Source organism: Phoxinus phoxinus, assembly GCF_949152265.1.
Source record: "Phoxinus phoxinus genome assembly, chromosome: 1".
Taxonomy (NCBI): domain Eukaryota; kingdom Metazoa; phylum Chordata; class Actinopteri; order Cypriniformes; family Leuciscidae; genus Phoxinus; species Phoxinus phoxinus.
The window spans coordinates 27,162,834-27,185,158 of NC_136876.1; the positions used below are offsets into that span (position 1 = coordinate 27,162,834).

Consider the following 22,325-nt stretch of genomic DNA (forward strand, 5'->3'; position numbering starts at 1 on the left):
AATAATACTAATACTAATGAATAATTCAAATAGTTAAAATCTACTCTATTTTGTCGCATTCTTTGTAGTCAAGATGTCTATGGGTAAAATATCTGTCCACTATATGATTATGCAGTTTAGTTTACTTTAATTTCTTTACATGTGCAAACATTGATTTGCATGCATATGGATGTAAGTGAAAGTATGCACCTGTTTAGACAATCTTTTCTCTTTGCAAATGTATTCTTATATGCTCTAAAGATGCAAGATCTTTCCTAACTTATCCTAAATTTAGATTTAGTGCAAACTGAATTCATGTATTATGATTTCTGCATGAGAATATTTGCAGACTATTAAGCACAAATACAAGGTGATGAACCCAAGCTCAAAAACACGCACGCACGCACGCACACACGCACGCACGCACACACACACTCAAGTCAGGAGAACAAATGTGACGTCCCCTGCTGCTGCCTCAGTGACCATAACCAGTGTTTTACTGTAAGCATTAGTATGCCGTTATGGGCAAAAGCCATTTGTAGAGCTGTCATGTAACAGGAAGCCATGCCCCGGGCCCTCTTCTATAAACACTGCAACTCAAGCATCACTAATACCGTCACAGCAATACCTGCATCAGTTGTTCCCTACTGCATCTGCAGGTAACCAGGTGGGTAACCAGTCCCCACTAGCCCCAAATTTGTTTTCAGTAGCCCTGGATCTTATGTTGTGTCTCTTCCACAATTTTAGTAGAAGAAAACCAAATGTGGAAAATATGAATGATTAAATTAAAATAAAAACTTATATTACAAATGAAACTGAATCTGTGAAGTTGACCTGTTGTTGTTTCCTTTCAGTAGTGGTTCTCAACCAGGGCGCCGGGGCCCGCTACAGGCCCTCAGCAAACTTCCAAGAGGGACTCAAGATGACTTAGAAGTATTTCAATTAATAAATTAGAGTTATGGTAGTTTAATATGTTAATAAGAATCTAAATCACATGCTAAAAAACAAGATGTAAACGGAAATCTTTGTTCCCTTTAATAACTATTGCATATAGTTATATAGGAATACAGAACATAACATCTGGAATCACAAAATGAATGGTGTTTAATTAAATATATAAAATTAATTAGCCCTGTTAATGGAAAAAAGAAAGTTTGAAAACAGGCAGCTTTGTCATAATTACAGCAGAAATATCTTAGCGTATAAATATTGTATTGGAAAATGTGGGACCTTCAAGCCAAAAAGGTTGAGAACCATTGCCTTAAGAATCTATTTCTACCAGATTTAACCCCCAATTAAATTTTGCTGATGTAACCTAATAAATGTAGTTGATTAATTGATGTTAAAAATATTTTTGAATTGAATAAACTCAATTAACGTAGATGTTCTAATACCACAAAAACTGTTTTTGGATAACAATTTTTTTATGTATAAAAGTCCATTCAGCTCTACATTACATTACAAGTATTCTGAATATGATAGTTTTATGTGAGAAAATGTAAAAACAAATCTTTATTTTGAATCTATTGATTCATTTAACGAAACCGGTCTAAATGATTTGTTGGTCTAAACTGATCTGGTTCTGGCTCTTCTCAGCTCAATGACTGATCCAGTCGCAGTGGTTCTCAGGTTAACAGCTCACGAGAGGAGAAGATTCCTTGTATAGGGATTTAAATTGGAATATTTGAAATATTACATTGGCATTTCTTAAGCATGTTAACAAATAAAAAAATAAAAACAATGTCAGATTCATTATTGGAGCAGTCTTTCTAAATATGTGAGGAGCAGGAATCCTGCTGCAAATATACCCAATTAAACATTTTATTTCCTTTATGGACATTTAGAGATTCATACATTTTTATAATATAACATTATACTGTTGTTTGCATAATAATGCAATGTTTTGGTGTTATATACACTTTTAGAAAACAGGGCAAAGGGGAAACATACTGTATCTGCATTCATTTGCAAGGAGGTTATGCATTTAACATCATGACTTAACCGGGTTACATCTGATGTTTAAAATGGATCATGGGCTCAGTCTCTGATGTTTGCATTTTGTGAGACAATAAAAAAGGGCAAGAGCGCTCACCAAGAAGTAATTATTAAAACATCATTCTTGAAATTACGGTCACCTTATTTTATCTATCTGTGTTGTGTCATCTTCATGCATGACTGACAAGACCTACAATTAGCTCAAAGTGCCAACTGCCAATTAAATGGCTATAATAGGAGATGGCATCTGCTGTGATGTTGATGGGAAATGGAGTCCAAAATGACAGGAAATTGAGTCAGCTGTGAGCAAGTTGAGAAATGTGGTTTGAATGGTTGGCACATGAAATGTGTTGGTAGTGTGCACGCGAGTCACTTTGATCCTGTTGTGGTCACTGCCTCACACAAACTCGAATTCTCAACCCACCTTGAGCCCTTTATCAAATGCATTGTGTCTGTCCATTAAAATGTTACACTGATTACCTTTATCATCTCTTCCATTCTTCTCTCTCTCTCTCTCTCTCTCTCTCTCTCTCTCACACACACACACGCACACGCACACGCACACGCACACGCACACGCACACACACGCACACACACAGACACACACACGTCTCTGTGCTCCGTCTGTCTGTGTCCAGTAGGGGTGTAAATACACCCCTGGCCTCTAAGCCTGATGAAAGGTTAACCTGCTGCACTAAAACATTAACCCTTTAGCCTACGTTCTGCATCAGCATCCTGGAGGGCCTCATTCTCTGTTTCAAATCTTAGCACAGATTTACCATGGTTACTTTTCACCAAACTTTTTCTCGACACCAAATGCTTTTTACAAACAGACACGCACACGCACGCATGCACACATACACAACCTCACGCTATGGCACGCTAACTGGCTAGCAAATTGCTAGTGTGTTTGTGCTAGCAACGATTTAGATTGAAGCTAGCGGTGTCAGGTTAATATGTGATGTTGAGTAAGTTATATTTAGCAATATAAACAACAGGGAATGATAGTAAATAATGATTCAAAACAGAAAGATATACGAAGCTTACAAGTCAAGTCGCCTTTATTTCTATAGCGCTTTACACAATACAGATTGTTTCAAAGCAGCTTCACAATAGTAACAAAATTCAAATTCTGCAGTAAAGCAGCTCTAACAAGCCAATAGTGACATTATTCAGCTCAGGTCAGTTTCGGTGTTGATTCAGTTCAGTTCAAAAACTGTTAAGTTTGATCAATTGTGCATACATACTGTATATACAGTGTATTTGTGCACATGTACATGTACGTGTGAGTGCTATGACAAACTCCACAGCACACTGAACAAGCAAAAGACACAAGATAGTAGTGATTTACATTTTTCACATCCGTGTGTAGTTTGACATTGTTTTACAATTGCAAACTGAGTGTAAAGAAGATTTGAAGTGCTTACAGTTTTGCAGACTTGGTCTTAAGATTACATACATAAGTGAATGGTTTCGCTAAGTGGGCCATAAGTACCGCTTGTAGTGTGTAAGCATTTTTTTTAAACTGCATGCACATTGCACACAATTTTTAGAAGAGTTCAAATAGTTTTGAATGAAGTGTTTGGTTTTGCAAGAGATGTGTTGCATGTTGTGGGTGCATTTTGTGGTTATGTGTGTAGAGTTTTGAGAAATGGAGCCAAAGTTTTAGAAATTGCAAGCAATTTTTTAAAACTGTAATATTATTAATATATAAAAGCAATCTTAAAGCTGCAGTCCGGCACTTTTTTGTGTTTAAAAATATCAAAAAAGACATTTTTGATAAAAAACTTAACCAGCCAGTGTTCAAAACTATCTGCTTGCCTTACCTCGATTCAAAACGGTAAGCTTGTAATAATGATTTTAATTCCAGTGGTACTGGTGGATTTCCGCGGGAATTTCGAGCATGTCTTTGCGTCATTACGTCACTTCTGTACACATAGAGAAGGAGTCCCCGGCTAATCGGCTATTATAGCGTGTGTGGATGATGGTGGAGATTTAGCTTAGCACTTGGTATGGCGGATCCCGAAAGTTTAAAGCGACAATCACCAGTGACAACTGGAGATTCACCAGTTGTAAAACCCAAAAGACTTCGGACTTCAGAGTGGCTACAGAAAAAAAGAGACTGCAACCGAGCCTAAGCTAAAACAAGGATAAACATCGACAGGGCTTTTGAAAGGTGGCGTGAACTCCGTGTTTTGAAGGGGTGCAAAATGTATGTGAATAAAATTTGATTATATTACAGTTTTAAATAAGCATTTGATTACACATACGTGTGTGTTTTTTTATTTCAAAGAGGAACAGTTATAAGGAACATTAATTTGTTGGTATGACAATTAGAATTTATACTGCACAGAAATGAAAACTGAACTACAGGTAGCCCTAATACACATTAAATGTAGTCACGCAATAATGATGTAGTTAACATTAATAATTTGAGAACAAAATATATTTTTCACGTTTTGACGTGATATAAGCAATCGTTAGATTTAATCAGCATGCTATAGCCAACTGCAATGCTTCCCCCCACCCCCCGAATTTGGTCAGAACAAAAGTGAATGTTACTTACTGTTCAGATGACATTTACCGATGAAAATTCTAATGTTGGTTATACACTTTCAAAAAGTATACTCTGACATTGCTGATGACAGTACAGTATCCACAGCGACATGTTCTCCTCAATACATTGTGTTCATCCGCGCTGTTTCATGCCGATTTACTACCCACGCACAGTTAATAATTCCGCGAATAACTGCAATTGCAGATTTCGAACAGAGATGGCGACAAAGAGGAAAAACGACGGACTGCAGCTTTAACTTAATTAAAATGCTAAACACAAAACAATCATCAATATGTTTCTTTTCACCTTTATACCTATTGTTTTTATTGAAGAACACACAGTTTCTTGCACTTCCAGCTTCTCCTAATAATATATTAGTTAATATATATATTGACTATAATATATTATAAACAGAAACCGGGAAAGTATAGGTAAACCACAATTCCTTATGTGATACCAGAAGTTTCAAGTTCATTTATTTAGTTTATAGTTCTGTTATATAAGGGGCTTTCGGTTGAGAACCACTGCTTTAATTAAGGCGTAAAATGAAAGAAAAAAAAAAGACACATGACCTTTAACCTGTTAATGATAATACTGAACCATGCACATATCTTACGCTTAGCACATATACTGTACACAGCCACATAGGGCAGTTGCAGTCCTCCAGAAGCAATTCCAATTTTAGGATTAGACACTAGTATGGATTCTGGGGCCAGTGACATGGCCTCCTTGTTTCAGCTACAAAACCTTCTATGATATCAGCTGGAATAGAAATGTGATGCCTCCGCATTACATTCAAGATCCCATCATGAACAATACACATACTGCGGCGAGAGATTTGAAGGAAAGCAGTGGAAACGTTAACATACTCTACCCCCACATGTCTGCCAGCTGATGCGGAGAAAGAAAAAAAGCCTATTCTATTTTTACTTCAGAGTTCAGTCCAGCAACTGTGTTTATTCCTTTTAGAGGGAGATGTTTGAGGTGGCACGCTGCAGACAAGGGGGGCCGCTAAAATAAAGGATTCTGCCGTGTAAGCAAAACCCCAGAGATAACCCATTCATCTGCTGTTATACAACAAAACATGTGGACCTATGATGAAAAATGGTAATTATTGGTCGGGCAGATTGCCATTGACAGATGCACTGGCACTACAACAGTGTGTATGTTGAGCTGTTATTGTTTCCCCTGTAATAAAATTGTGACAATTAATTTTAGTGGCGGTTACCGGCTAACACACTGGGTGGCTGCACTATTTCAGCTGAGATAAGAGTACTGCAGTTAAGGAAAGTGGAGTTTTTCCAAAACAAGACATCAATAAAATGTTTTTGTATCACTGAAAACAGGAAACTATATAAAATAGCCTCTGGCATTCAGTGAGTAATATATCTAAAAATATCTGACGATCAAGTTATCTTGGTGCGAAACGGCGAGATCAATGGTGCAAGTAACACAAAACGCTCCTGATCCTCAGCGTTGAGATGATGTTAATGAAATGTAACTAAATCCAATAACTGGGCCATACGGTCCTCACACAGAGCCGTACAGTGCGTTAACTAGGCTCAGCAGTCGGCTAAGTACCTTATCATCAGCACAGACAGTGAGCGAGCTAACATAAACTCCACACAAACTCTACAGCATTCGTCACCATTGGGGAAAAACTCTGATTATGCAAACATTATGAGAAAAAAGAAACACCATACAGTACATACTTCAATCTCTGCTCAGCATAAGGATGAATTTATTTTGAACAGCAGGCACTTTCTCTGTCTTCGCAGGCTAAGAGGAGCGTTAATTCCAAAATAGGAGTTAGTTAAAGGCTATCAGATGGGTTTAGTATGTAATTGTAATTATGAAGACAAGATGACCCTGACATGACTTATAAAACTAATTTAATGCTTTATTAATAAAGACACTGAATAGGGATCTCAGAGCACTGCTAAAGCGTTTAGACAGCGTACAAAATTAGAATTAACATTTTAAATAATAATAATAACAACACTGATTATATTAATGTTGAAGCATGCACATACATCATTAATTAATTATCAAATTGAGATATGTATACTGATTCTGCAAGAATGTCTAATAATATAGAAATGAAAAAAGCAAGGACTTGAGAACATGGACTCTTTGGTGCGAGTGGAGTTTCTAGTGGCACTTGCACATCCTCGAAACTAATCTACAGGTCAATTTTCTGACCAAAAATTACAGAGCACAAAACACCCGCGGGACATTTTTTTCCAGATCTGCTCTTGGAGTAAATGTGCCAGATGTCCTTCACTGAGAGACAGAAAGTTCACACTGCTCGTCACTCAAGATGACTGCAAGGAACTTGCACTGTAAATTGTAGCAGGTGCGTGTGTTTGTTAATCTGATGCTTTTTAAGTTTTTATTTTGTTATTGATTCCATGTTTTACACTATCAGCATTTTTGTGTATCTAAAATGTCCCCGGAATCCTTGATACATTGCGTGGCTGTTTTTCCAGGCAACAAATGTTTCAATCCTTGCATCAAAACATTCAGGTGATTATTTTTGGGGGGTTCTGACTAAAAATATAAATAAATAAACAGGCAACATTTTTACAAGTTTACATCTAAGCACAGTATTACTAAATAAATATTTTATCCAATGTTTATAGTGTATCTATTTCTAGGAAGAATTAAGCTCTGTTGTGCTAATGTAATGTGACGCGTAGCAATATTTTATTTTTAGGCAGTCACATGGGAGTGAGGCTGACATTGTTTTTATTATTCTGTTGCTTCACTATGGGCAACAAAAATGCATCTGTCTGTACTCAACCACAATAAGGTCTGTGTTACAACTCGTTTGAACTTTTCTGTCCATTATTTATCGATTCGGTAACCTCAAAGAGGATCTTCAGACTTTCTGCATGCCTTAGTCGTCTGATCTTTGGTGTAAGGATTGTGTGCTCAGCTTCATTTTCATCCCCATCTTGTCTCCCATTATTGTTCTGGTCCTGGGGTTTCAAACTGCCATGCTGAATCCAAGTAAAACAGCCTCAGAGAAGCACTGAGCCAAGACTTTTACATAAATAAATGTGCTCGCTGTGCAACGTTATGACACTCACCCACTTAAAAAAGACTGGATATCACATATCGAACCAATAGGCTCTGTTTTTATCAAGCTGTCCGTTTATAAGAAGAAGCTGAACTTATTTTTCTGAATTAAGTTGAAAAATGAAGTCCACATCCAAAATATATGTAACACTGTAGCAGGCTTAAACTTCACAACTTTACCTAATCTTATGAGATATGATTACAAACTATTTTAACTTGACAACACACTTCCATATAAATGTAATAAAATGTATAAAACATAAATAGATGCAATAAATTATCCATTGCCACGATTCAAGAAATATTTAAATGCATAAGAAATATTATTTCAATATTTTTATTTGTACACGTCCACAGTTGCAGGCTCTGTGACTATAAATTGAATCTCAATATTTGCAGCCGTTTAAGCCAAGTGCAAGACTTGAACCAATGAATGAGGTGTTGATGTCACGTGCCCACATCCACTGATCTATATAATGAATGGATAGTTCATGACGTCATAAACAGTGAAGCATAGACCGTAAAATAAATGGACACAGCGATCCCATAGATTTCAACGGAGAAAAGTGAATCCAATTAGAAGCACTCACTTCCTGATGGCTGAGCGTACTGCGCAGGCTCAAACTGAGCTTGACGACGTAGATGTGACGTGAGCAACCTGTCTGACAGTTGTCAGTCTTCTAGTAGCTGTGCCGAGAGAAATCTGAATCATTCCCTTCCGAATCTCGTAGAGAGAGACTGAGAGCGCGAGTATTAGCTGTCCATGAGCTCGCAGCAGGAGCAACTTTATCACTCTCTATGGGCTTCTCCCTTGACTTTATGCCTCCACATCCCCCCAATTGCTTGCGAGCTTCTCCGCCGGTCTATACGGTAATTTCTCGACTGAGCGACAGAGAGTCGAGTGGTTATGACGCAATCGTTAGCCTATTTATACTAAATCGGCTTCTACGGGACCATAACGTAAGATACAAGGTAATGGAGCCTTTTATACATTGTCGTGTTTCTTTAGAAATAAATAATGGACAAATGGAGTCTTTGGACGCCTCAGATATAAAGTAATTCGCTGTCAAAGTGACGACAAAATAAATGGGAGTCAATGGAATGCTAACAGCATGTGATGGTCTGCTAATCAATGGCGGCCCCCGAGGGAAGCTTCAGTTTCCGGCTGATGGATTACCCCCTTGGTTTCTTATAGGCTACTGTTAACTGTTTTATCGTTGTTGTTTTTTTGAATAAGCATTAGGCCTACTCTTGCCTCTGAGAAAACAACACGGGAATAGCGACTAGGGTTGCCACCCGTCCCTTAAAATACGGAATCGTCCCGTATTTACAAGTAAGATGATGCGTCCCGTATCAAATCAATAAGGGACGCGATTTGTCCCGTATTTCACATTAGGCCCACATATAGTTGAATAAAAACATAAGGATTTTGCAGTATGGATAATACTAATAGTAAATATAAAAAAATCAATTTCGTAGTAGAGAAGCTCATTGCGTGATTGCATTTTAGCGTCTTTGTTTCTATAGCGACTGAGTCTTGTGAACATGCGCTGTAAACCTGCACGTTTTTAACCCCTTGTAGTATGGTTTAACCCCTCGTGCGCTGTTCGGGTCTTTTCGACCCCAAATGACGTTTGCTGAAATAAATAAAACATTATATTTGTCCAAATGATGTGAGACTTTGCACGGTTGACAACACTTTCTACATCTACAAAAAAAAAAAAATTTGAATAATATCTGTTTTTTATGTTAGTGTGGGGGGAAAAACAAAATGTCATTTTGAAACATAATAGTTTTTTTTTTTTTTTAGGATTTATAGTTTTAGGAGGATTTATTATATATTTTTTTACTTTAGGCTATATAAATAAATATTTTTTAAACAAAAACAGAAAGAAAAAAAAAGTTAAATTCACTTTATAAAAGACCCACATTTCTAACATTCATGGATATAGATAATTTGACAATAATTTGGTTTAGTGTAAGATTTTTGCACATCTTTTGGAAAATGCTGTTTTAAAAGTAAAGAAATGATCACTTTAGTAGATGGCTGCAGAGCTACACCATTTATAATTTGACTAAAATACACATTTTCAATAGCTTTTAGTTGGATTCATATCTACATATTATGAAATCACAATTATAACAATAAAAATGACTTTGTCAAAGTTGAGCATTTGGGGGGTGGGGGGGGGGGGGGTGGGGGGGGGTGTCCCTTATTTTGCCACACTGAAGGTGGCAACCCTAATAGCGACCATTGTGCATATAAATTACTACTTATAGGGCTGGTATTACAACCTGTCGGCAATTTTCTACATCCTTTTGTGAACGTCATTTTACACTTGTATGCTGCACAGCGGGTCATCTTAAAAGTGCCGTCGAACTACCAATCTCTGTATAACGGCCGTCGGTGCCCTCTGCTGGTAGGGAATCGTAAGATGGCCGCTCGAACACTTCCGGTGCCTTCACTGCCTGCTGGCAGTTTAGAACGTCATGAGCTATCCAGTCATTATATAGATCAGTGCCCACATCCCCCACACACACACTCCTCCACACGAGCACTCGTCCACGTTTGCACAAAGCTTGCGCGATGTCAGAGACATGACTAATAGTATGCTAACTCTCCTGCTTTGTGTTGGCTGTGTAGTGGCTGATTTATGTGTAGGCTCGGGGGAGAGAAGCCCCCTAGGTTATTGAAATATTCTATGTGGGGTTTGAGGCTGAATGTTTGTACAGGTAAATCGATGGTTGGAGTCGTTACTCTCTACGCATGGCTAAGCGAGCAGAGAGGGGCGAGCAGGGTCTCACAAAAGCCGTCGCGACTCCTGCCCATCTCCATACAGGCCACATCACGCATCGCAGCAAATTAATCCCGACCTCCATCTTACTTTCACACTTTATTTTTACACGCTGGAGTTACGCCGCCGTCTGCCAATGACATGATCTGTGCGTGGCCGTATTCGAGTGGTCTGTGAAAGACTGCAGGGCTGAATGAGATCTGATGGGATGTGATTGGGAATGATGGGACTGCTGATGGTAGAGGAGAGATCCTCTTCTCGCATGTGTCATAAAGTTTTAGCGCTCAGCCTCGGCGGGGCTTTGTACAGTGATGTTACGGATCGGGATGAAAGATGACGTGCGCGACTGCACGACAGTATGCACATATGCAGACGTGTAAACAACTCACACTTGCGGGGCACTTTGAAACCTCGAGTGTGCATGAGAAAACAAGTCTTAAGTATTCTGCGATCCTCATCCAATCAGATGTTAAGCACACACAGACACACTATAAGATCATAAGCTCATACACAGCACTCTCTCCCACATACATACAAACACTCCTTGATTTACTCACACTAACAATTCCTCTCGGAGACTACTGATACTTCCTGTCTGTCTGCATTTCTCCTCGTTAGGATGCAACTGGAGAGCGGGGGTCCGGCCTCTCTGTAAGCAGACACTTTATAAAATAAATAAAAGTGTAAGCAAAAACATCTCTAGTGAAAAAAATATATACCAAAACGTATATGAAATACATTTATTTTATGCTAAGTATACTACAAATACGTTTACATGTTTATATACTTAATATAAATACCATACAATTGTATTGTTGGCATACTTAATTGTTATACTTGAAGTCTGCTAAATTGGAACAACTCATTTTGTACTTAATGCACTTGATAGTGCTGAAGTTCCAAGAACATAAGGACTAAACAACCTTCAAGGCTTTTTAAACTTGCAGGTAAGACTTGTCTTGCCGAACTTTCCATTTCTAGTTTACTCTACGCTGTTGCTGAGGCAATGCAGCCAAAGTTTTTCCCCCGCTTGACTATCTTTGTAATAAAAGAGCTTTTGTGAAGCGAAACACCCCAAGGTTGTGAAACATATATACACGTGCTTCTGGCAAACAATTAATTGGCACTTTGCAGTGCTAAAAGTGTTGATACGCTTGATTCCTGTTTGGCTGGGAGGGGAGCAGAGCAGCAGCCATTAATCAGAGTGTCTCTCAGCCATTTACAGAAGCATGTAAACTATCACACTGTTGCAGTGGCAGTGCAGCCGCGCCAGCTCATCTCAGCGATATGTGTTTCCAGGGCCTTCTGTGAAAACTTACTTCAGCACTTTTGACCACCTCTCTCTCTTTCTTATTCCTCTCGCTCCTGTGATTTCATGTGGCTCTGCAGGCTAGAACCATGCAGACTCTGTATGTCTCGGTCAGTGGGGTGTGGATGTGTCCTCTTATAAAATCAATGCTTCTGTTCGCGCGCGCGTGTGTGTGTGTGCGCACAATCTTTTTTCTGTATAAACATGTTGGTGAGTGTATTTACATGAGCAGTCATTGGGATTTAAAGGGATAGTTCACCCAACAATTATAATTCTGTTATCATTTATTTACTCACCATCATGTCATTCCAAACCTGTGACTTTTTTACTTCCGTGGAACACAAAAGATGATATTTTGAAGAATGTCTCAGCGTTTTTTTTTTCTTTTCAACCCGATGTTGTCTTGGACCCAACTGACTTTCATTTTATCTAAAAAAATATTTGAAACATTGTTCTTTACTCAGGGTGAATAAATGATGTCAGAATTTTAGGGTGAATGGATATTAAGGGATACCAAAAGGATATTGAGGGTGAAGTATGTATAATACCCCCTAGCAAACAGGAAATAACAACAAAAATAATTTTGGATTATTTCCAAACAGGTTTTCCAACCACACTTCTGTTTTATGTTACTTTGAGACAAACAGATAGTCCTGCCAAAGGTGTATAGTTTCCTCTGCAGATTAAACTGGGATAGAAAGTGTTTTAAAGTTTGTTTTAAACACACACACGCATACACACAGACAAACACAATCAGACACACACACACACACACACACACTGGCCCTGGTCTAAAGGCCGCACCCCACACCCTGAGTGACACCATGACTAATACATACACAGATAAACACCATCTATGACAAACATGATAAGAGTGCGGTGCAAAACTCGCTGACAAACACCCCCAGATCCGCATCCCCATGGAAATGCTGACACATACTGACTGATGGATGTCTCCATGGATACCTGTCACCGTGGAGACAGACACAATGTCTCTCTCAGTGCAGTGCCATCAGAATCAAAGCGAGCGAGTAAAGCAGCAGGGAGGGAGGTGTGGAGAGATGGACATGAACAGAGCAGAGCAGAAGAAATGCTGCGTTTATCTGACAGCCAATGCTGCAGTGTTTCTTTGGAGGTCTCCTCCCTCATGCGAACCTGTCGGCTTGTTGCACCGTTCTGTAGGAGGACATATTCATCTCTGCCCCTTTTATTTTCTTTCCACCTCCTTTCTCATTTAACTCTCTCTCTCCATCCCTGCTTGGCCATCACTTCAGGGGCGTGGCTATGACGAGCTGATTTACCACTCGATAGAAAATCAATTAAATTACAGTTTTAGCTTGAGCTTGTACATTTTTCCCAATCGATTATTGGCCATTCAAGTGTCGACAGTCAGCGCTGCATAATCAGCTCAGAAAGAGCCTTTAGATTAAACCTACTAAACATAATTAACAAGTTTAAAGTTTTCAGCTAAAAAAGATATTGTACAGTAGGCAAAAAAAAAAACTACTGTTTTTGTTTTGTTTTTTTAACTGGATATAAACCTAAAACTCCACATATTTAAAGTAAAAATCTTAACCAGGGCTCAACCATAAGGATTTTTTTTCAGCTTGTCCAGTCGGAAAGCAGTTATTTGATTTTCACTTGCATTGACAAACTTTTCACCACCCCTCAACCAAAGAATCATTTCTTTTTTGCTAGAAAAAATGTCTATTTTTCATTAAATGTTAAGTTTACAAAAACTACATTTAATTTACAAATACAAATAGTTTTTAGTTAACATTAAAATTATGAAAATAGATCTGTAAATTAATTCTGTTTAATATAATCAAAAATTGCTGCAAAATATACAGCTAAAATGTAACTCTACAAATTCATTAACACGCTTTTGCTAGAAAATTATATAATTTGCAATTCATACTGAAGCTTTCAAAACTATCATATGTTAGCCAGTTAGATGACATTATCTGGGTCACAAATCAGCAGAATTTGCAACAATATTGCAGAAGACCACATGTTTAAGCTTGGCAGGCGTAAAAAGTCAATGTACTACAACAACAATGAATGTAAGAATTAATTTTTAGTGGCAAAGCTGCACTGGCCCAAAAGGTCCAAAACTCTCTCACACTGGTCCTGGGTCATCAAAGTGAAAAAGTGTTTTATGTGTATTTGAGTTAATCAATTGGATTGTAACAGTAGTGTTTCACAGATTTGGTAATAGTACAATAATTATTCCTGACAAAATTTGAAACTTTCTTCAACCGAATTGTATTTCCTCTCATATTAACTTAAGTTGCCCACACCACACCTCCACATGCACACCCAGGATGTCATCCTAGTAACATCATTGCATTGCTCTCTCCTTGTCTGCTCTCCAGACCCTCCTGTAACTCCCTAAAGCTCCTGGCAGCCTACTCTTCAATGTCCTCCCTCCATCATTCTCTCCCACACTGGGTGAAATGGAAGCACGCTCTGAGAGCCTGGGGTTGCTATAGTAACAGGCTCACTCACCATCTTGCGTGTCACCATCACATGAGCTCCTGATGACCATAGCCCAGCTCCGAGGCTATGTGGCTGGGACGGCTCCATCACTCTGCTCTGGGGATTCAGAACCCCACCTGGGACTCCCTGTCTCTCTCCGTGCTGCCACTGCTGCTACATAGGGCTGTATCTACACAGGGAGAGATGACAAGGTCGACCAAATAATTAACGAACAGGCAACTAAATGAAATAAATAAATCCACATGCCTGAGTCAAATCTCTGTAGACTTTCAACACCCACAGCAGGGCTCAATAATAAGCCTTTTTTTGTGCTAGCCCGGGTTGGTCGAGCACGAGCGGTTCAGATTTTTACTTGCCCTGCCATCAGTTATACTGGCATCACCACAAATAAATAATTAGCTATTTTTAGCCACATATTTTATTATGCGACAGAATATATTTATGTTTTTCATTAAACATTTTTTGAGCTTTTTTGTAACAACGGCAAAATGCTAATCTTTAAAAAACTATTTAAAAAAAGATGAATACATTTTCAAATATATACATATATTTGTTTATTATTCCAAGATGTATTAATTGGGATGCATCGATATGAACGTTTTGGCCGATATTGATAAGCGATAATTCTTTATTATTTGAAAGCTGATAACCGGTATTAGCCGTTAAAACTAAATCCAAATTTTGTATAATCTTTTAAAGAGACTGATTACAAAAATATCACCATGGAGACCCAAGTCCCAAGCACACAAATATAATGTTCTCATTATAATTTTATGTAGCCTATATGACAGACTTGTGCCTGCACGTTGCACTTTACTCCACTTTTTCCTTTTTTTGAAGTGATTCCAATCATATGAAACCATCATAGCGAACAGTGCACATCTGAAGTGTCTCTGCTGAAGGAAATGGTCCATTATTTATCTGCTTTAATATATCGGCCAAATTTAACATATATCGATGTTAAATATCTATATCTGATGCCAATATGACGGCTAATATATTGTGCATCCCTAATAAATATTTAAATATTAAATATAAATTAAAACAATATAAAAATATATACAAATTTTTTCTATATGATGATGTTTCCAAGACCCTCACTTGCTAAATAACATTTAAATCAGCAGAATTCACACCAATAATGTTTAAAACATCCCAGAAGTCCAAATGTTTAAGGTTTACAAGGCATAAAAACACATGTACACGCTCAACAAACACAATGTGCAGTGACAGTGAGGTACTGGTCTGATAGGGAAACTGACAGTTCCGTCAACTGGCTCAAAACTCTCTCGCACGGGCCCCGGGGCCATTGGGCCATCCTTACTTGTATAGGCCTGCACTGGATCACTGAGAAAACCGAGAGAGCGAGAGCGAGGAGTATATGTGTGGGTGAAAGAATAAAGGCCAGCACATTCGCATGATGGCACTCTGCATAATCACTCTAAACATGGAGCCAAGGCTCTGATTTATCACAGTAACAGGGTTGACGTCACACTTCGGACACTTCTGTCTTGCGCTACCTTGCTCTACCCTTCTCCATCTTTCTTCCTTTGCCCTTCAATCTCACTTTTCTTATGACAGCACTCTCACCTGAAGACAGAGTAACTTACATTTTTTCATCACTTTCATAAACACCTTACTCACTCTTCAAGCACAATAAATGTAAATGAGCAAAGGTGTAGGCCCTACATTTTCTCATTTGCCTCTTTCTCTAATGGACCTATATATAGCACATATTTCTATGGCATCGTGAATATGGTTGGAAATGCAGAACCAGTTTTTATTCCAACTTGTTCTGCCGATCGATGCAGAAAAGTTCCCTCCTGAAAGTCAATGTGAATTGCCTTTTGCAACCCACTGTACTTTCACAATGTGGCTAATTCTGAGTGAAACAAGATACTAAACTAGCAGAAATTAAGGATGAGATGGGATTTTATCCATTGGAAATTGACTGGAATTTAATTTTCGTCAAATGTAAATGAAAATAAGAAATGTTGCCTTGGCAACTAACTGAAATAAATACATTTGAAGCACTAAAATTATTCAAAATAAAACAGAAATACTGTAATAAAAATAAAATATGAAAAAAGCATATTAAGCATATTAATATATAGGCTACTATAATATGTCAGAATAAATACTATATGAATTAATAACATATGAACCTGAACAATAAAATCAGGAACATGCAATAAAGTCAACAAGTTCTGAGTTTGAATTAAATTTGTATTTGAATTACAAACAGTAATACAAAGATATGCCTTTTATTGCGATGAGCTGCCTGTAGAGTCATTGCAGCGAGGCAACAAGTCAACTGCCTATAACTTTTCAGACGCAGCCTACAATATCTGTCTCAAACTCATTATTAGTTTGAATCAGTTTATCAACTCACACACTTGACTGAATAAGTAGGAGTGTTCTTCTGAAAATACTAAGAGAATCATAAATTGAATCTTTAAGAAAACCGAATTCATTACTTTCCTTATGGTTCCCAACCTTAAACTTCCTTCGCATTAGACTCTTTCTTCGTGACTACTTCCTCCCACCCCAGAGGACAGCATTAAGATGATCTCCAAACGCACGCAAGCCCACATCATGGTGACCGCCACTTCACAGTAAATAAACTCTCCCTCAGGGACAGTGTCTGCTTAAAGCCCCACGAAAAGCAACACAGATGAGGCTCTGAATCTGGGACTTCTAATCAGACATCATCATCATCATGGTGATACATTGTATTCTGGCTGGCCTGCTTTGTAAAACACAGTCGACACGCTTATTCTTACACAGAAGAGCACACACTCTCGCATGCAGATTTACAACAGGAAAATCCCCTTTGCTTGAGTCTATATTGCTGCTCTGAGCTCTCCTCCTGCCCTGGCTCACTTATTCCTTCGTTGACCCGAATCAAACTCCTTCCAGATAGTGTGGCTCAATGTGGCGGCACCGCCATAGTGCTTGCATTGCGAGGTCACTGAAGCCTGAATGCTCTCATTACCAAACTGCCTCTCCAAACACATGAGCTAACCATAGCCTGACCACTTCCATTACCCCAAGTCAGCTTTACTCACACATGATCGAGCCATTGTCTGACCACCCTTACAAGTTAGGCTCTGGCTGTTTACCCATGAAATAGGCAGTTCCTGACAGTCTCTGTTAGGGAATATCAATGTGACAACAATCCATTATCTATATAACATCATAGTACGACCTCCTCATGTCAATGAATATGAACACATGGCTGAATCTTAGGTTGACTTGACGCTGACCCAGTGCTTTTGCCAATATGCATTAGGATCATGGCTAAAACACTTTCAGATATACAGTTCTTCATGTTTTGAGTCAAACACGATGGGCTAAACATAGCGCCATCACTTGCAGTTAGCATTAGTCACGCATGGATAAACCACAGCATGGCTGCAGTCACTACAAACACATTGTGCAGAGAATATGTTCTGAAAGCATCTTGGCTGGCGAGCTTTCTTCGAATAGCTGCACAGGGGTCAGCATCTGCCATGACTCAACTTAGTTTATGAAGCGAAAACCCAAAAATACACCATGAAACCATGTGTGACCTTAAAATCCCTCCATGTATTCTATCTCTGGCCAAAACAAATGCAAATGCTTATTGTTCACCTGCCTCACGTCAACAACACCAGCGCTGAACACAACCAAGACATGAAAGTCTGCTAATTTCCACATAATCTAAACAGAGATAGACTGCTTTATTATCGCACGGCTGGCTATTTCGCTTCAAATCCACACAGACTCATTAATAATCCCTCACGGGCAATTTACTTAACTCAGCACTGGCCATCCATGCCTATTGTCCGTCTTCGCGAACACACGATCAAGATGTTCCCCCCTCCCCTCACACATGACAGACCTCTCGCCCGAGCCCCTTCATCCCGAAAGCCTTTTACCTCCACATGAACGCACTTACATCGCTCCAGTGGGCTTCCAGATCTTGCCACAGGAGACTCGAATGCCGCGAACGCTTCCTGCCTGGGGAGACGTTTCCACTATTTCCAATTATGTCACTTCAGGGCTGGATTCTGGTATTAATTTTATATCACTAACCACTGCCATTCTTTACTGACAATTACTCAATAATTAAAGGTCTGACAGTCTTCATTGTTCCCTTGAAGGACCAACACACAGGACTGGACTGGGGAACTCAATCAAAGCAATCACGGCTAGTTATGCCGTGGCCCTCTTCCTCCACGCCCCCTGCAGGGAGAGCGAAGGAGGCCAGAATCAGCACTATGGTCAGCTCCCGCACGGCTCAATCCACCCCATTTATCGGTTTTGAAAGCAGGCCAGAGTATGCAGACTGCTCACCGCGCCACTCCATCCCTGCGTCTGAGCACGCAAGGTGACATGCAATGATTTATACGAAGCCATCTCCATATCGACGGGGACGCCTCGCATTGCTAAGTTAGGCAGTGGTCAATTCAGCAGTCCAGCCATCTCTTCAATAAAGCCTAAAGATGGCCTTCTCACGATCCAGCCAAAAGTGGCGTGTCTTGAATGCCACTAAGATGTTTCGCACGAAAACTTAGGCCCTCTAGTCGGTAGATCGTTGGAAAGCAGTTCAGGCCAAGAAGGGTCATCCTTCTCCCTCGCTTAAACAAGGGTATTTATATTTTATGTGTGGTGCATTAAAATAAGACAGAAGAGTCTTGTACTTGCCATGATGGTGTAACTACTGTCCCCAGACATCACTTCTGACTTATTCATTACACTTTTATAACTTTGCTCAATGTCATATTTCAGCCAGCCAGTAGACATAACACGTTGTAAGATGCATTAAATGTCATGCTCTCGCATACTGTTATACCACCTTGAATATAGACTACAAGCACGGTCAGTGCACCGTAAAGCGCCGTCTGTGCCGTTATCTCTAGGGGAAATCGTCCTGCAACGTAATGGCTTGAAGATTATGGGAGATAAAACTGAAATTTGACAAAGGCTCTGATTTTGTGGGTCTGTGGAAGCCCTTGAACTATGCCTGCTGAAGACAAACCCACTGTATATGGACTAAGATCTTATAATCAACAATATCATAACTGCAAAATTTCTCTGCATGTCATCAGCCAGAATTTACCTCAGGATCCCATGGCACAAGAGCACCAAAGACTAGCGGATGGCTAATACCATCCAACATGCTACAAAACCCTCCCACGCCCCTTCTGAATAAGTAAAAGCCTTTCATTGTTGTGCAGGGGTTACTCCAGAAAAAAAATTACTAAGTCTGATGTGTCACCTGGCATGTAAAAGAAAGAAGCCTAGCAGTTTAGGCCAGTGGAGTGTGTGTGAGTATGTGTCCATGCATGTGTGATAATTTCTGTGAGTCATCTAAATTTCTTACTAAGAGACAGGTGCGCAGGTGAGTTGAACCATGTCCCATGTGCGAACGTGTCTTTTTGTTCATTGTCTATGAGCAAACAAGACAGATTTATGACTCTAATAATTAAAGAGTGTTCTGGTTTAATTAATGCATTACTGTACACATCCATCATTGATTTTTCCTAATGGAAATAGAGGTGAACAAGGACGAAGTAAAATAAATAAATAAAAATTCCAAATTGAACACAAAGTTTACTCCCTGGACATCCAGTTCCTATAGAATGAAGCTGATTGCTTTATTAAAAGGAATATTTCAGGTTCAATAGAAGTTAAGCTCAGTCGACAGCATTTGTGGATTAATGTTACTTACTTCAAATTATTTAGATTCATTCCTTGTTTTCTTTCTTTTTTTAAATACTACCTAAATACCTAATACCTAAAAATCAAGACTATGGTAAGGCACAAAGGATGTGAATGAGATTTAAAAGCTTAAATGTGAAGCTTATAATTTTATTAAAGCACTTACATTATTTCTTATGTTAAAACGTGTGTACTATTTAAGCTGTAAAACAGTGTAAATCATATTTAAATACATATTTATTTACACTAAAATCATGTTAACACATATTGTTTACATCTGGTTATTTTACTGAAACGTTTAACGTTTACAGATTGACTCCTATTCACTTCCACTGTAAAAAAAAATCTCACTGTAACAGAAGTGCAAAATCAACATTATGCTGTAGATTGAGTTTAACTTGTATTGAACCTAAAATATTCCTTTAAACGTCTAAAATATACGTTGTTTTCTAAATAAACAGTGTTCATGATTTTTACCGACAACAACAAAAATAAACTGTTTAAAGGGGTGGTATGATACCCTTTTCACAAGATGTAAAATAAGTCTCTGATGTCCCCAGATTGTGTGTGAAGTTTTAGCTCAAAATACCCCACAGATATTTTTATATAGCATGTTAAAATATTCACTTTTTGTGGGTGAGCAAAAACGCACCGTTTTTGTGTCTGTCCCTTTAAATGCAAATGAGCTGCTGCTCCCGGCACAGGGGGCGGAGCAACAACAGCTTGTGTCCTTTTACCCAGGGGGGCAGTGTTCCGAAAGATATTGAAGCCGACCTGGGCGCCGCCATTGGCTAGCGGACCCCCACCTGCTGTTAGCATTCCATTGACTCCCATTCATTTTGGCGTCACTTTGACAGCGAATAACTTTACATCTGAGGCGTTTAAAGACACCGTTTGTCCATTGTTTATTTCTAAAGAAACACGAAAATATATAAAAGGCTCCATTACCTTGTATCTTACGTTATGGCCCCGTAGAAGCAGTTTTTGTAAAAACAGGCTAACGATTGCGTCATACCCGCGCGACTCTGTCGCACAAGTCGAAAAATTACCGTATGGACAGGCAGAGAAGCTCGCAAGCAATCGGGAGGACGTGGAGGCATAAAGTCAAGGGAGAAGCCCATAGAGAGTGATAAAGTTGCTCCCGTTGCTAGCTCATGGACAGCAAATACCCACGCTCTCCGTCTCTGCGAGATTCGGAAGGGAATGATTCAGATTTCTCTCGGCACAGCTACTAGAAGATCTACAGGTTGCTCACGTCACATCTACGTCGTCTAGCTCAGTTTGAGCCTGCGCAGTTCGCCTTGCGATCAGGAAGTAAGTGCTTCTAATTGACTTCACTGCTCTCCGTTGAAACCTATGGGGTCGCTGTGTCCAGTTTATATACTGTCTATGCTTTTACCCAGAGCCATAGAGAGAAAGAGTTGTGACACTCTTTGATGTCGCCGCTATGGCTGTCACGTGGTTCATCTAAGCCCCAATAAGTTCCAAAACATAAGCTGGCTGTCATGTTCTTCTATGGGACAGACAACAGCGATTGCATTATTGAACGGTAAATATAAAATAAAACACACACCCAAGTACTTTTTCAGCTGTTAATGCATTATTGCATTTTGTTAACGTCAGTTTTGCATTTGGAGAGGCAGGGTGACAACAAAATACAGTATATTACTTAAATAAGTTTTAGGCTATATTTTTGGAGGGAAAAGCTTAGTGTTCATGTTCGCATGCGTAGTAGCACTGGTTTTAGCGGCTCTAACTTAACTTTTCCATATCATTGATGGACGTCTCATGATATTTATTTTAGCACAACTTGACAATTCAAAAGAGGTCGATATTTCAGAAACTTACGTTACCTCTGGAACAACTTGATGCGCAGCATTCACCACTCAAACTCAGACAACACGTCACGTAATGAAAAGTTAGTATATACCAAAAATTCAATTAAATAAAAGTTGCTATAAAGGTGGTAGCGATTCATTACCGAACTAATTAGATGCTACCTTCACAGCTGGCGAAGTCGTGCTAGCTAACTAGCAAGCAGACAATGCTAGAAAATTGGTTGAAACAACCAAGATAAAATATAAATAATTACGCTGAGCATATACAAATGAAGACCAGTATAAGCATCGCAAAGGGCCTCTGATACAATATAGACAGTTGACAATTCAAAAGAGGTCGATATTTCAGCAACTTACCTCTGGAACAACTCGACGCGCAGCAATGTAAGTGAATGTCCAACGCCCAAATGACAGTGTTTGGAACTAATCCGATCTTCAAATCCCGGTTCAAATCTTCAAAGTAGGCGGTTAAAAGCGCCACCATTTTTTACAACGGAGGTCTATGGGAGTGTCGCAACTCTTTCTCTCTATGGCTCTGCTTTTACCTCACACAGACATGCACTGAA

The 22,325-nt window shown here is 39.1% G+C and overlaps 1 protein-coding gene across 3 annotated transcripts in view; it reads right to left on the bottom strand.

Moving 5' to 3' along the window:
* Positions 1 to 22,325, bottom strand: part of lrrc4ba (leucine rich repeat containing 4Ba) — a 42,843-nt gene that overhangs the window by 9,281 nt on the left and 11,237 nt on the right. For 2 of the 3 annotated variants that reach the window (XM_079623524.1, XM_079623523.1), the window contains exons 2-3: positions 14,225 to 14,384; positions 10,965 to 11,056 (exon numbers count right to left, since the gene is read on the bottom strand). The gene's annotated coding sequence lies outside the window, so the exon portion shown is untranslated. The remainder of the gene's footprint in view (positions 1 to 10,964; positions 11,057 to 14,224; positions 14,385 to 22,325) is intronic. The other variant, XM_079623525.1, reaches the window with a different exon arrangement.